Genomic DNA, 15,934 nt, shown 5'->3' on the forward strand with positions numbered 1-15,934 from the left:
TTAGTAATCACATCAAATGTCAATAGAATAAATGTTCCTTTAAAAAACATAGATGGTGGGGCGCCTGGGTGGCTCAGTTGGTTGAGTGTCCGACTTCGTCTCAGGTCATGATCTCACGGTCCGTGAGTTCGAGCCTCGCGTCGGGCTCTGTGCTGACCGCTCAGAGCCCGGAGCCTGTTTCAGATTCTGTGTCTCCCTCTCTCTCTGACCCTCCCCCGTTCATGCTCTGTCTCTCTCTGTCTCAAAAATGAATAAAAAACGTTAAAAAAAATAAAAAATAAAAATAAAAAATAAAAAACATAGATGGTAAGAATGGATTTAAAAAAAACTCTCAGGCATATTATCTTTAAAAGAGTCATGTTTAAAACTAAGGCTATTTACAGAGCAATTACAACAAAAGAATGAAAAATGAAAAGAAAGGTGGTATTATCATGTTTATATTGGACTGAGCAGCTTAAATTCCAAGAATTACAAGATGTAAAAAAGGACATTTTGTAATAAAAATAGGGTCAATTTTCCAGGAAGGTACAACAGTTCCAAATTTGTATGTGCTTACTAACATTGTCTCAAATGTGTATAAAGTTAAATTTGATGAAACCACAAGGGAAAACACACAAGTTTGCTGCCAGAGTGAGAGATTTCAACATACTTCTCAGTAACTCGTAGAATAAGCAGGAACATTTGTAATATTTTCTATATGGAGAATGTAAAGACAATTCAGTTTTTTTCCAGTATGATTGTTGAAATTTGCTTTTTTTTTTAAATTTTTTAATGTTTATTTATTTTTGAGACAGAGAGAGACAGAGCATGAACAGGGGAGGGTCAGAGAGAGAGGGAGACACAGAATCTGAAACAGGCTCCGGGCTCCGAGCTGTCAGCACAGAGCCCGATGCGGGGCTCGAACCCACAGACCGCGAGATCATGACCTGGGCCGAAGTCGGACGCTCAACCGACTGAGCCACCCAGGCGCCCCGAAATTTGCTTTTTTAATTGATGATATTCCGGCAGAGGTTCTTCCAGCTTCATAATTTGCTACCGGCAATGTCAAAGTTGGGAAGATTCTGTCAAATATATTTTGTATGTGAGCTATAAAATTAGGAAGGATTTTCCACAAAGTCCTTTTGCACCTGTTTGTTATTCAATATCCCATATTTTGGATGCCAGGAACCATATCTGGATGCCTGGCATCAGAATTATGGGATATTGGAAAGACTCTCCAGTCTTATAAGTGGATGCGCCTCTCAATAAACAGTTTCTGGTTCTGAACATTATTTGCCTTGTGATTCTGAGTGGGTTGGCATAGTGGGCAGTTAGAGCATCTCTGGAAGTCATGCCTTTATGGTACAACTAACAATAATGTAATCACGCATGGAAGTGACCGCAACCACATAAATATACCCCACTAGGCTCGCACTAAATGATTCCACATCTCGACTTAAGCCGAATTCCCCAAATGACGCAACTACTCCCACATCAATCAACATGAGGGAACGTATGAACAAGAGAAGGCTAGACTGGAGAGACAGTGGTCTTAACCAGTTATGGCTAAAGCATCGTACTTGGTGTACTTCATAAACACCCATGACCGTATGAATCCTTGGAGGGGCCCCTGAAAGTGAGAGGCCCCGAAGGTTATACTTGATTACCTTCATAGCAAATCTGCCCTTGCCTGGCACATACTAGGAGCTCAGTAAATATTTGTTGACTGAATGAATAACACCTATGTGATTCTGATTCTTTTGGAACAGATGCTAGCCAAGCCATTAACAATTGGCATGGCCATCCTGGTGAGTAGTAGGTGACCCCTGGCATGGTCCTACTCCTCAGTGGCTGTTTCAGTGGCATCTCACTGTAGAGTTGCTTTGACCCAACAAATGACCTCTTAGGAAAGGTTTATCCCTCATATATAATTCAACAGTCTGGATTCAATTTGGGACTACGTCGTAGAGCATGACTCTTGAGTTTGTGAAGAAGTCAAAGGGATCCAAATTTAGCCCCTCCAAAATTGCCATCTTGGCACTAAACATAGCATAAAATTTGGGACAGTTAAGCATGGCCCAGATTTAACCATTTAAAGCCATATCCTCACCGGTGCTCAAAGAACACAGAAAACTCAGCTACCTTGCAGTTAAAATCTTTTTTTTTTTTTTTTGGAATCTGTTCCAGTGAAATGTACCGGTCTATCTTGTACTTGAATGGATCTTTTACCTGGGTATTGGGTATCCCGATTATTGATGTTTTTATTATACAATATCACAAAATTTATTTTTGCTCTTTTCTTTTTTTTTTTTTTTAATTTTTTTTTCAACGTTTTTTTTTTTTTTAATTTATTTTTGGGACAGAGAGAGACAGAGCATGAACGGGGGAGGGGCAGAGAGAGAGGGAGACACAGAATCGGAAACAGGCTCCAGGCTCCGAGCCATCAGCCCAGAGCCTGACGCGGGGCTCGAACTCACGGACCGCGAGATCGTGACCTGGCTGAAGTCGGACGCTTAACCGACTGCGCCACCCAGGCGCCCCTATTTTTGCTCTTTTCAATGGACAGGATTCCCTGGAGAATTCATTTCCAGTGTATTCTCCCCTTCGTTCTCTGCCCTTGTCTTAGGTCCTGAAAAAGCTATGCTGAATCCCATTCAGGGACTTGGTACATACTGGGTCCTCTGTCTCAACTTTTTTACCTCTTTAAATTTTCCTAGCTCTGTTCAAAGCACACTCTGGGCAACAAAGGCCTCCCCTGAAGTCCCAGAGTATATCAGATCCCTTACGCATGCCTTTAGGCGGTGTACTTCTGAATGTGGCACATATCTGTGGTACACAAAGGGCATTCAATCTTTTTTTTTTTTTTGTATAATAAGTTGTTTAATATCAAACTATCTGGACTCTGCTTAGTTATCTGTTTCCTGATGGAAATTCAGTCAGAGCAAGGACCATGACTGCCTTGTTAATGGACACGTCACCAGCTGCTACTTCTGTGCCTGGAACAGAGCAAGAACTTAATATTTGTTGGAAGAATGAGCGAAGGAGACTGTGTCCAGTGGCTTAGCCTGTGACCAACCTATGCAACTGGACTCCTTCTCGGGTACGTCACCAACCTCTGCACATTCATCTTCCCTCTGCTCCACTAAGCCCAAGCCACAGACCTTCTCATGTGTTTTCCTGCTACGGCTTTTCAAACCTTCCTCTTCTTCTCCACGCCTACCCCCTTCCTGCCTCCCCTTCTATTCTCCGCACAGTGGAGAATGATGGTTTACAAAGACACATCAGATTGTGTTCAGATCCCTTGCGCTCTGGGTTACGAACCCCTAACTGGTCTCATACATCTCTCCCTTCTCTGCTCACGCACCAAACTCATTCCCCTCTTCGGCTCTTTGCCTAAGTCCATCCCTCTGCCAGGAATATCATTTCTCCGGTCTTTGTGCAGCTCGATCTTTCTGGGCCTCGGATTACAGATTCAGATTAGAGGTGACCGCTTCAGACCCGGAACAGCAAGTACACGTCCCTTAACTAGCCTTTTGCCCTTTTAAAAATTGGCGTGTTTGTTTTTTAATTATGGAGTTGTAAGAATTCATTATGTATTAGGGATACGAGTCCAATGTTAGATATATGCATATGCTCTTTAGTTAAATCCTCTAAATAAGGGGGGAGTCTTTGGTGTCAGTTTTTAAAAGTGTCCAGCTGATTCTAGTAGGAAGCCAGACAGAAGAACCTCTGGTCTGGTCTAGCCTCGCTGCTCCAGGTATGGGCCATGGACCAGTGGCTTTGCTATCACCTGGGAGCTTATTAGAAGTGCAGAATCTCAGGCCTCACCCCATCTCTATTTAATCCGAATCCACGTTTTAACAAGATCCCCGGGTGATTTGTATTCACGTTACGGCATGAGGCGCACTGTTGGTAACAGTCTTCTTGGGCTGTGGGTAAAAGGGCAGTCTGGGGAGAATGGGCAGCAACCGAGGGTTACCGAGGTCGGACCCTGGGCGTCAGCTTGCTTTCCTGGAAGGTGCACAATGGCGGGCTCTTACCGTGCGTGTCAGACTATGGGGCCACCGCTGACAGCGTTAAAAAAATTTAACTGGCTAAATTGTAAAGATTTTGTTGGCTTTATCTGATGGCTCATGAACTGGGCAGCATCCAATCGAGCAGAAAGAAAAGAGCTCCAAGGAGCTGTACGAAATGAAAGACTTTTATAGGTAGACGGGAGCAGGAATGAAGAAGTGATAACTAGGCAAAGAAGTAGGTTGGCTATTGCAAGCTTACTTTCCTTTAGGAGAGGGTAGGAGTCTATCAGGCAGACCACCGAGTAGCACTGGTTTAAGATTTCATTTCTCGGAGAGCCAAAACTCCGATTAAGGTTAAGTCTCAGTTGGGTGATGTGAGGCTTAGCATGAGCGACTCCATTTTGGGCCTGTTCTCTCAGTATTTACTTGTTTGTTTGTTTGTTTTAATTGAAATATAGTTCACATACAATGTTGTATTAGTTTCAGGTGTACAACATAGTGATTTGACAAATCTACACGTTCCGCATTGCTTACCGCGATAAGTGTAATCCCCATCGGTCACTTTTCAGAGTTAATACAGTATTATTGGTTATATTCTCTATGCTGTAATTTTCATCCCTGTGACTTATCTGTTTTATAAATGGAAATTCTGTTGTCCTGTTTTTTTTTAAGTTTATTATTTATTTATTTAAACATATATATTTTGAATGTTTATTCATTTTTGAGAGCGATAGGGTGTGACTGGGAGAGGGGCAGAGAGAGAAGGAGACACAGAATCTGAAGCAGGCTCCAGGCTCTGATCTATCAGCACAGGGCCTGAGGTGGGGCTCGAACCCACAAACCGCGAGATCATGACCTGAGCCGAAGTTGGACGCTTAACAGACTAAGCCACCCAGGAGCCCCTTAAATTTATTTATTGATTTTGAGAGAGAGAGAGAGAAAGAATGGGAGGGGCAGAGAGACACACACAGAGAGAGAGAGAGAGAGAGAGAGAGAGAGAGAGCATCCCAAACAGGGTCCACGCTCTACACTAAGCCCAATGTGGGGCTCGATCCCACAACCGTGAGGTCATGACCTGAGCTGAAATTAAGAGTCAGGCGTTTAACTGACTGGGCCACCCAGGCGCCTCTCTGTTGTCCTGTTTTTAACAATAGGTTGGTCCACAGATTTCCAGACATTTCCCCATGACTTTGTTATTCTAACTTATTCAAAAAATTTCTGAAAAGTCCTGCAAGAACAGCTCATTACCAGCAAGAAAAATATTTTAAGCAGTAACCTGTCAGAAACAAATGTGGCATCCAGAAGATGAGGCATTTGTGACTCTCTGCCAGGTGTCATTTTTTTAATGTGTGTGGTCTGGCTTGGAAGGCGACCAGGGCCAGGAACCCCCCTTTTGCTGGGTCCCTTCAGCATCCCTTACATCCCTGATTGTTTCTCCTCTCTCTCTCCCTCTCCACCTTCTCTTCTCTCTCCCTCCCCTCCTTGTTTGAGGAAGCTTCTGGATCTTTCAGATCTTTAGGGCAGAACATCTGCCAGAGGAGCCAACTGTTCCGTTTGGAATCGAAAATCCCTCCCATAGCATCATGTGGAGATATTCTTATGTTATCAAAATATCCTGTCTCCTCACTGAGTTACCAAAGAAGCCTTGTGATGAGCAGCAAGGGGAAAGATCTGGATGAAGAAAAAAGAAACCCTCACAGATATGTTTGGTTTTCTTTGGGTGTTTCACAAAATTGAAGTCATTCTGTGTACTATTATACAGGTGCTTTCTTTTTGATTTAATAATATGTCACACGCGTGCTCCCGTGCCATATCTACAAGTTCTTTTTCAGGATTTTATTGAAATATATTTTACATACAGTAAAATTCACAAATCTTTAGCTTAAAGTACAGTGACTTACAACATATCTATCCATGTATCCATCTGTCATCTATCTTCATGTGTCTACATTCATATCAAAATATAGAACATTTCTATTACCCTAGAACATTTCCTCATGCCCCTTTTTGGTTAATCTACTCCTTGCCCCCAGGCCCCCACCTTAATCCAATGTTTTGGTTTCGATCACTCTGGATGAATTTTGCCCATTCTTCAATTTCATTTAAATGGAAACATTAGTATATACTCTGTGTGTCCCTCCTCTTTGGCCCAGCATAATGTTTTTTGTTTTTTTCTAATGTTTATTTATTTTTGAGAGAGAGAGACAGCACAAGCATGGGAGGGGCAGAGAAGGGGGGTGGGGAAACACAGAATTTGAAGCAGACTCCAGGCTCTGAGCTGTCAGTGCAGAGCCCGGCGTGGGGCTCGAACTCACGAAGCGTGAGATCATGCCCTGAGCTGAAGTTGGACGTTTAACCAACTGAGCCACCCAGGCGCTCCCTCAACATACTGTTTTTGGGAGTACTCTTGTCGTTGCATGCATCCAGTGCCCATTAAAACAAAAAGCCGATGCATTGTATGAATATTCCACAAATGGATTATTGATTCTTTTACTAATGGATATTTGAGTTTCCAGTTTTAGGCCATTATGGGCTGATTTAGTCTGTTCAGGCTGCCATGACAGAAATACCATAGACTAGATGGCTTATTAACAAGAGAAATTTGTTCTCTATGGTTCTGGAGGCTGGAAGTCTGAGGTCAGGGAGCCAGCACAATCGAATTCTGGTGAGGACCCTCTTCCGGGTTGCAGACTGCCAACATTTTGTTATATCCTCACATGGCAGAGAAGAGAGAGGAAGCAAGCTCTCTCCTGACTCTTACGAAGGCGCTAATCCCATCATGAGGTCATGACCTCATGGCCTCATCTAACCCTTATCAGCTCCCCAAGGCCCCATCTCCTAATTCCATCACATTGGGGGGTAGGGTTTCAATATTTGAATTTGGGGGTGGGGCAAAAGCATTCAGTCCATAACATGGACTATGAACAGTCTTGTACAAATCTTTTTGTGGACAAATGCACTCCCATATCCTCTTGGGTTGCTGCATCAGAGGGTAAGTGAATGTTTAAGTTCATTAGAAACTGCCCAACATTTTTCCTAAGTGGTTCTGTGGACTTATGCTCCCACCAGTATGAGAATTTCCACATTCACCCATATGCTTGCCAACATGGTCTTGTTAGTCTTTTTAATTTCAGGTATTTGGTGGGCATTCTTCGGTTATGGTTTTCAATTTTCAATTTCTTTCGCAACAATGAAATTAGCATTTTTGCAGATGCTTACTTGCTCCTAAACTATCTTCTTTCATGAAGTGCCTGTTCAAGTCTTTCGCCCATTTAAAAAACTGGGACATCTGTCTTTTACTATCATAATTTGTAACAATTCTTCATATTCTGGATACAAACTCTTCATCAGATACATGTATTATGAATATTTTCTCCTGGTCTTTGGCTTACTGTATTACTTTCTTACCAATGTCTTCTGATGAACAGAGTTTTAATTTTGATAAAGTCCTACATACCAAGTTTTCATGATTATTTCTGATATTTTCTCATGTTTTCATGAAGAAGCTTTATGGCTTAGTTTTCACATGTCAGTGATTCATCTTGAATTAATGTTTGTTGATGGTATGAGACAGGGATCAAGACTCATTGTTTGCACACATATACTCAGTTGTTTCAGTGCCATTTATTGAAAAGACTTTCCTGTGTCTCTTGATTTGTCCTGATACCTTTGTCAAGAAACCAGTCATCAGATGGGGCGCCTGGGTGGCTCAGTCGGTTAGGCGGCCGACTTCGGCTCAGGTCATGATCTCACGGTCAGTGAGTTCAAGCCCCGCGTCGGGCTCTGTGCTGACAGCTCAGAGCCTGGAGCCTGTTTCAGATTCTGTGTCTCCCTCTCTCTGACCCTCCCCCGTTCATACTCTGTCTCTCTCTGTCTCAAAAATAAATAAACGTTAAAAAAAAAATTAAAAAAAAAAAAAAGAAAAAAAAAATAAACCAGTCATCAGATGTATATTGAACTATTTCTGGACTCTCTCTGCATTTCCGTGGATTTGTCTACTCATAACAAACCACTGAAGTTATAGTATAGCTTGAAATATGTTAATGTGAGTCCAATAACTTTGTTCTTAAGAAAAAGTCTTGACTATTCTAGATTCTTACCATTTCTGTCTATATTTTAGAATCAGCTTATTAATGTTTACCTTTTGAGGTTTTGGTTGGAAAATCACGGAATCTATAGATCACTTTGGGGAGAATTTACATCTTTTTTTTTTTTTTTTCAACGTTTTTTTATTTATTTTTGGGACAGAGAGAGACAGAGCATGAACGGGGGAGGGGCAGAGAGAGAGGGAGACACAGAATCGGAAACAGGCTCCAGGCTCTGAGCCATCAGCCCAGAGCCTGACGCGGGGCTCGAACTCACGGACCGCGAGATCGTGACCCGGCTGAAGTCGGACGCTCAACCGACTGCACCACCCAGGCGCCCCACATCTTAACAAAAGTAAATATTTTAGTACGTTAATACAATATGTCATTCTTTTTTATCTCTCAGAAGTGTTTTATAGTTTTCAGTGTAGGGTCTTCACATCTGTTAATTTATTCCTAGATATTTGTGATTTTTTTAGTTTGTAGTTGATCAGTGCTTATTGTTGTAGCCAGTGCAATGGTCTTTCATTCTACATCATAAACATAAGCAGAACCCAGTACTATATGGTTTTAATACCCATATTACACTTCATTTTATGTGCATTTTGTAATTTACTTAAAGAATCCTTTATTGTTGGATATTTAGGTTATCTAAATTCTATTCATTTGTAAGTGAAACTGAACTGAGCATTTAAATGAAATATACTGAGCCAGATACTGTTCTTAGCACTTTGTATTAGTTTATTTAATCCTCAGGAAAGCTATCTTGTTAATCTTTGATTCTTTCCATAGGATAAATCACTAGATGTGGAATTGTTAGAGCACAGGGTGTGTTGGCAATGCTCTGGCAGAGTAGTGGAAACTTCATGCCAGGTCGCTTCAGTGTAGTCAGACTAACAGTCTGAACAGTCTGCTTTTGGTGTTCAGTATTTCACTGTAAAAACCCAGCACATAGGAGGCACCTGGGTGGCTCAGTCGGTTAAGCATCCGACTTCGGCTCAGGTCATGATCTCACGGTCCATGAGTTCGAGCCCCGTGTTGGGCTCTGTGCTGACAGCTCGGAGCCTGGAGCCTGCTTCCAATTCTGTGTCTCCCCCTTTCTCTGACCCTCCCCCATTCATGCTCTGTCTATCTCTGTCTCAAAAATAAATAAACATTAAAAAAAATTAAAAAAAAAACCCAGCACATAGGAAACACTATAATACGTTTTCAACTAATAGGTAAAAGAATGGAGGGATGTTTCGATGAGCTGCGGAAGTGAGAGGTCAGCTCAACTGGTGTGAATTTTCCAGGATCTGAGCCAGCTCTGCCCTTGTCCACCTGTATTCATAAACTTCAAGCGAAAAACACAAACATCATGAAAACCCACATTGGTTAACTGCTCATGCCTTGCTGTTAACATTCATTGTTAGAGACTCATTAACTTTCATCATTAGAGAAATGTGTTAGGACGTCATTATACAAATCATGCCAGTGTCTCCTCTGACCCATCTCATATTTCATACTCCCATCCATACTGGTTTCAAAACCCTGGATCACACTTCATTTTTCCTCCAGCAGCCAGGCACAGTGCCTGTGTCCCTGGTGCCAGCAGGCAGCACAAGGCAGATTCATCTTCCAAAAATGTCCTGGCTTTTGACTTCATAACATCACCATGATGAGCCCAGGAAGGCCATGGCTATTGAGAGTGTCCCAGAACTCATGACTGGAACAACTAGACAGACCACAGAGGTGGGGTGGACAAGGTAATGGGAGTCAAGTTCAAGTTCCTGCACATCTTGTCAGCAGAGGCACTGAGAGCTTTTGTTGCCAACTATCTTTGCAAGATGGTTTGTATAACAAGTAGCTCTGGAATTGAAGAGACAGTGCCTCCTTCTGGGGCAGAGGGCAGATCTGTTTGCTGACTGGTCATGTCTCTCTTCAGGACAAATTTGGGCAGATTTGCCTGTAGCTCCTTTAAAAGACTAGCGTTTCTTAAACTTGGGATTCCTCTCATGTAACACAACCCACTGCACGTGCAGGAATTACCTGCCCTCATTGCATTGCCCTGTGGGAATTGGGGTTCAGGGAATCAGCACCAATGATGATATTCTGGCTATTGCTACTGCTGTGAGTAATAAGCTGTCCTTTGTATCTGATCAGGAGTTTCGCATCTTCTGCCAGCATCCATGAATCGTAGTAGGTTGACTTGTCAGATTTCAGGTCGGGTAAATTCCAGATCCTTTACAGTTCTTCATACAAAGTGGGAGTCCAGAGCTAAAAGTTGGACTGAATCCAGGGTTGCTACTGGAAGTCAAAATTATGAAACAACATATAAGGCTAAGTAATATCCTGCTATTTTCATGACCTGCTCAGGCACTGGGATAAGCCTCAGCCTCACACTGGGGACCGTTGCTGAGTTCTCCTCTGGGGGCCTGAGAGAGGCAAAGAGAGAATAAAAAAAGAACTAGGGGCTGTCAGACAGAAGCTAAGACCCAACTCAGTCAATCCTTGTGGTTGTCGACAACCTTCATCACAATCAAAGCAGTATGGCGGAAGGAAAAGTAGTGATAAGAGCATCGTGGACAAATTCTGTCACTACCCTTCAGGTCTTCATTGAATCCTTATGACTTGAAGGTCAGGAAGGGCCTGCTGTGCTCCGTCCTCCAGGGTTGTCGTGAGCCTCAGATGAGATGATGTCTGAGAAAACTCTAAAGCAAGAGGGGAAAAGGGAAGGATGTTATTCTCATACCCTGCCTGGTGCCTCGTTAATTGAAGTAATGAAATCTCGTGTCAGGCTGAAAGTAGTAATAACCACCATTGACAGGGCACTTGTTCTGAGTACTTTTTAGCCACCATATCATTAAATTTTCACAATAAGCCCATGCGAAAGGTACTATTATTATCCCCAGGGTAGGGACAAGGGAAATGAGCCCGTGGACTCAGGCTGCAAAGAAAAGACATAGTTCAGTAATGAGATGAGATAGGACCGTGGAGGGACTAGGAAGTGCCTCGCCTTCCTCCTCCCTCTTTGCTTTTGGGAGTCCCCTTTCCAGCTCCCTTTCCCAACTCTTTCCAAGATGCAGCAATAGGAGAGAGGTCAGCCCTTGCCCAGCCACTCAGGAGGGGACCCTTGCAAGCTCTGTCCTAGAAGATCTCCCCCTTAGAAGCCCTGCTCCCCAACTTCGATCTTTCCATCCTACCTTCTGAGCATCAAGAGGCCAGGGCTGCATCTCCATAACTGAATATTCAATGAGTACAGGAAGGAATTCCAGAGTGACTGAGAGGCAGGAGAAGTTTGGTCCAGCAAGGACAGGAGCATGATTCAAAAGCAGGTATGAAAAAGTCATACAGCAGGAAAGGGATTCAGTGACCAGGCTAGTGTCAATGTCAGAGGCAAACATCTATTCCCAAACTCCTGAGAATGGGACAAAAGAAAGTAGGGGGTGGGCAGCAAGGAAAGGGATTTCCTCCTCTTCTCATGACTTCCTGGAAGGGAAGGAGAGAACGTGGTGGGCGGGTCACTGGGGGGAAAGTCCTGTTGTCATTAGAACCCATTTGGGGTGTGGCATTCAGTGGTGGACAACATGGGGGATGGGAATAAATTGGAGCCAGATCAGATGAAGGGTCTCCCACCTCTGTCCCATAAGGAACTGTTGACAGATGTGAGAAGAAGAGACAGAGAGGATATGATCATAAGCAAACCGATCTTGGGGAAGGACAAGAAGATCAATTTTGTGTGTCTTCAAGGGGAAGAAGATACAGAGAGGAAAATTTAGGTCAGTATCCAGAATTATTCCCCTAGAGTACTTCTGGAATCATCTTCAGGAGTGGATTGCCATCCCTGATGACCCTCAAAGAATGTGCGGCCGTTGGCATCAGCCAGGGAGGCAATTTGGTATGAGATACAAGTTCAAATCCAGCCTCTAATACTTTCAAACTGTGTGCCCTTGGGTTAATATCTTGAGTTCTCTGAGCCTCTATTTCCTTGTGTTTGAAGGGAGATAACAACACTTGTCTTGCAGTGTGTGTGTGTGTGTGTGTGTGTGAAAAGGATTGGTGATTATGTAAGGAAATTATTTGATTTCCAGATGGTGTCTATAAATGCTGGTTATAATTAACCCCCAGGCTGCAAAAATGATCTTAGGGTGAGGGTGAGAAGCTGGGGACCAGACAATCTTTCACATCTTGTCCAATATTACAAGGAAATGAATTTCTTTTTTTTTTTAATTTTTTTTTTAGCATTTATTTATTTTTGAGACAGAGAGAGACAGAGCATGAATGGGGGAGGGTCAGAGAGAGAGGGAGACACAGAATCCAAAACAGGCTCCAGGCTCTGGCTGTCAGCACAGAGCCCGACGCGGGGCTCGAACTCACGGACCGTGAGATCATGACCTGGGCCGAAGTCGGACGTTTAACCAACCAAGCCACCCAGGCGCCCCAGGAACTGAATTTCTAATGTGATCCTGGACACTGCACACTGCCGTTCCATGAAGAATCATTTTCATCTAATACATGATTTTCCCCCCTACATATTTATGTCCCTTGTCATTCCACAAGAGTTCGCTTGGCTAAGAAAGAAAAAAGAGAGATGCCGGAGGGAGGAAAAAATCTAAATAAACGATTGTGACCACGAGGTGATGGTTCTGAGGGTGACAGGTGCTGTGAAAACACTGATCCAAAGAGGCATCTTGGACCAGGCCATGCGTCCAGTTGGCAGAGTCCATTTCCTCTCCCACGGCGCTGTCCAGGGCCAGTTGGCTGTGGCGTTGGTGATAGAGAAGCCTCCTATTTGGCTCCGTGTCAGACAAGTTGAATGAACATCATTAGAGAAATGTAAAAGGGGTGATGGACGACTCGGATGAAGTCACAGAAAGAGGGCTGATCAAATTTGCATTGGCCCCAAAGCCGGGAGGGAGAGCTCAGCCGCTGGGTGACATAATCAGGATGTTAAAAGATCCTGGCAGGCTGCCACGGTGAACCGAAATTAACTGGGTCACGTGTAATAGGGAAAAATCAAGGTCCCACCTCCAGATTATAAAGCGAATCAAGTTTTGTACACAAAATGACAAAGACAGAATCTGGGATGGCAAAGACTGGGGAATTGGCTGTAATGAACTAGAAAACATATGCCTGCCCAACACACTGTAAACAAGATGAAAAGGCAAACAGTAAACTGGGGAAAACAATGGCAACATAGATGATAGTGAGACCGAGTTGATGTGCTCAAGGGGTCTTTTACATCAAGGCAGAAAAGAAAGATGCCCCGTTAGGAAAATAAAGCCTGAATGTACACACGCAGTTCAGAAACCGAGAAATGAAAATGGTCAAACAGCATGTGAAAAAAAGTGTGCCCACAGTATTTGCAAAACGCAAATAAAACAAAAACGGAGTACGATGACGTAAACGTGTACCCATCATCGATGTCAGCAGGACTCAGGAGAAGCGCGCAGGCTCAGCCACTGCGGGGGTGTCTAAATCGGTGCAGCCTTAATGGAGGCCAGTTCGGTAGTATGTATTAAAATCCTTAAAAATATCCAAACACCTGCCCCACAGTCCCCCTTGCAGGAATCTGTCCTAAGGAAGAAAATCGGGGAGGAATACAAAGATGCCGCCTACTAGGGTATTCACGGCAGCACGATTTAGAACAGCAGCAAGCTCATAACAGCCTAATGCTCAATAATGGGGCGTTCATCATTCAGGGTAATCAGAACAGTGACGTGCGATGCAACCATTAGGAGCCACTGATGTGAGAAAGGCTCACAGTCTGTTGCTGTGGCAGACGTGGAGACGGGCCGCTCAGCTCCAAGTCCAAGGAAGGGCTTGTTACCACGTCCCAGCTCCTTCAGGGTTCATGCCCATTACGGACGGCAGGCTTGGCCAATGGCACATCCTTTTGGGCTGGCCCACATCCAGTGACTGTTTGAAGCAGGGGTATCAAAGCCTGGCCATTTTTACCCCATGCAGAACAGTCTGGTGCACCATTCATGCTCCAGAGTCCCCCAGGAGGTTGGCCAGGTTGTATCGAGGCTGCTGGGAGACAATTCTCCGTGAACACTCCCATATTTTCTGCATGGGCTGGGATTTTTGAGCCAAAGCACTGGAAAACTTGGTTAAAAGCTGACTTTTATTTTATTATTGTTATTATTTTTTAACATTTATATTTGAGAGAGACAAAGCGTGAGCAGGGACCAGGGGAGGGGCAGAGAGAGAGAGAGAGAGAGGGAAGGAGGGAGACACAGAATCCAAAGCAGGGTCCAGGCTCTGAGCTGAGCAGGGTCCAGGGCTCACAGAGCCCAACGCCGGGCTCCAGCTCAGGAACGGTGAGATCAGACCTGAGCCGAAGTCGAAAGCTTAACCAATTGAGCCACCCAGGCCCCCCTAAAAGCCGACTTTTAACCAAGAATTGCTAACATGCCTTGGAAGTTAGAGATGGTGTCTTGTTCCAAAGTGATTTAGAGACTTACCTCCTAAGGCCATGTGCTCACATTCTGGGGTAAAAAGCCTGGAGATGCCTTCTGTTCTGCAGCAACATATATTTTTATTGCAGAGGAAAGCACTTTATTTCTCCGGAGGAGAGAATGGGTAGATGAGCCAGTCACTTCCTAGAAGTTCTGAGTATCCTAATTTTGGACTTACAACCAACCTACGGTGCGCGCCTGATCAATGCATGGGGTAGCGCCTGGCTCTCACTGCCGGGTCCTGGGGTGGGGTGGGGGGTGGACTGGGGAGCAGGAAGTGGTGCCATTAGGCTCCGCGGGTGCACAACAGTCTGTTCTCTGAACCGGAGATTTCATGTTTCCTGTATGCACGTACGTACGTGAGTACGCGTTGTGTGGTGTATATTTATATATATCAGCTTCCCACCTGCGTTAAAGCCTGACTTCTGAGCCCCATCCTGCCCCCACCGCGGGTGCTGACCCCTGGCAGACCTGTTGCGCCTCCAAAACTGTCTCGGGGTTTACTTGGCCCTGAGCCGCCAACGTTGCAAAGCCCTCTACAGAACCAGGCATGGCTCTGATAAAAATCTCTGCACTTTCTACGAGGCCGCATTGAGGAAGAGAAACGGCAAAACCACAGAGGATTAGCGATGGTTTTCTTCTGGGGGTGTAAACACCAATAATCGTTTTTCTTTTTTTTTCCTTTGTGCTGTTCTGTGCTTTCCCGGTTTCCGGCACTACTTTTCAGCGCCAGGGCCTGTGGCTGGCCGCCGCCAGGGGCCGTATTGAAGCGGGAGCAAGGGGGGGGACCGTGGGGACGGGGTCTGAAAGGTGCCTGGGGCTGTCGCAAGCGCCTCACGTTTCATGCCTGCCTACATGCCCCCTGCGGGCTCACAGGGGAGGGAGGATCACCTCTTCCTCCTGAACGGGGATGGGAAAGGATGGACGAACCCATCGGGGTGTGAACCTGTGCTCTGTCCTCACGCAGGTGCTCCCGCACTTGACCCTCAGGCGCAGGCCAGGCCCGGCCTGGCCTGCGCCCCCTGCTGAGTCAGGCTTCACCCGCTCCTCTTTGTCCAAACTGCAGGCTCCCGGTTTCACCCGCAGGCCCGTGCACAACCCGCTTGCTGCCACTTTCCCTTCTCTCTGCTCCTCTAGCTTGGCCCTCAGGCCATTTTCCATTGCGGGAGGGGGGCTCTGCCCTCGAGTGCAGCTCCCCTGTGCGCCCCAGCCCCGCTCCCAGTGTTGTTCCATGTGGCTCTTGGCCTTGGGTGAAGACCCCGTGTTGCTGGCTTGCTGGGGATGTGCTCCACCAGGCGTGCTTCTCAAAATCCTGTTCCCCCTCTCTTGGCCGTGTGCCACCTGCCAGGAGAAAGGAAACCCTTCGTTTTCTCCTTCTGTGTCTTCCTTCCCTGTGTGTCTCCTTTACTCCTCC

The 15,934-nt window shown here is 45.0% G+C and overlaps 1 pseudogene; it reads right to left on the reverse strand.

Annotated features, from left to right (window-relative positions):
* Window positions 1–15,681, reverse strand: part of LOC102958038 — a 108,698-nt pseudogene extending 93,017 nt beyond the window's left edge.
* Window positions 15,682–15,934: the final 253 nt, after the last annotated feature.

The sequence above is a fragment of the Panthera tigris genome, chromosome F2 (genome assembly GCF_018350195.1).
Source record: "Panthera tigris isolate Pti1 chromosome F2, P.tigris_Pti1_mat1.1, whole genome shotgun sequence".
NCBI classification, from domain to species: domain Eukaryota; kingdom Metazoa; phylum Chordata; class Mammalia; order Carnivora; family Felidae; genus Panthera; species Panthera tigris.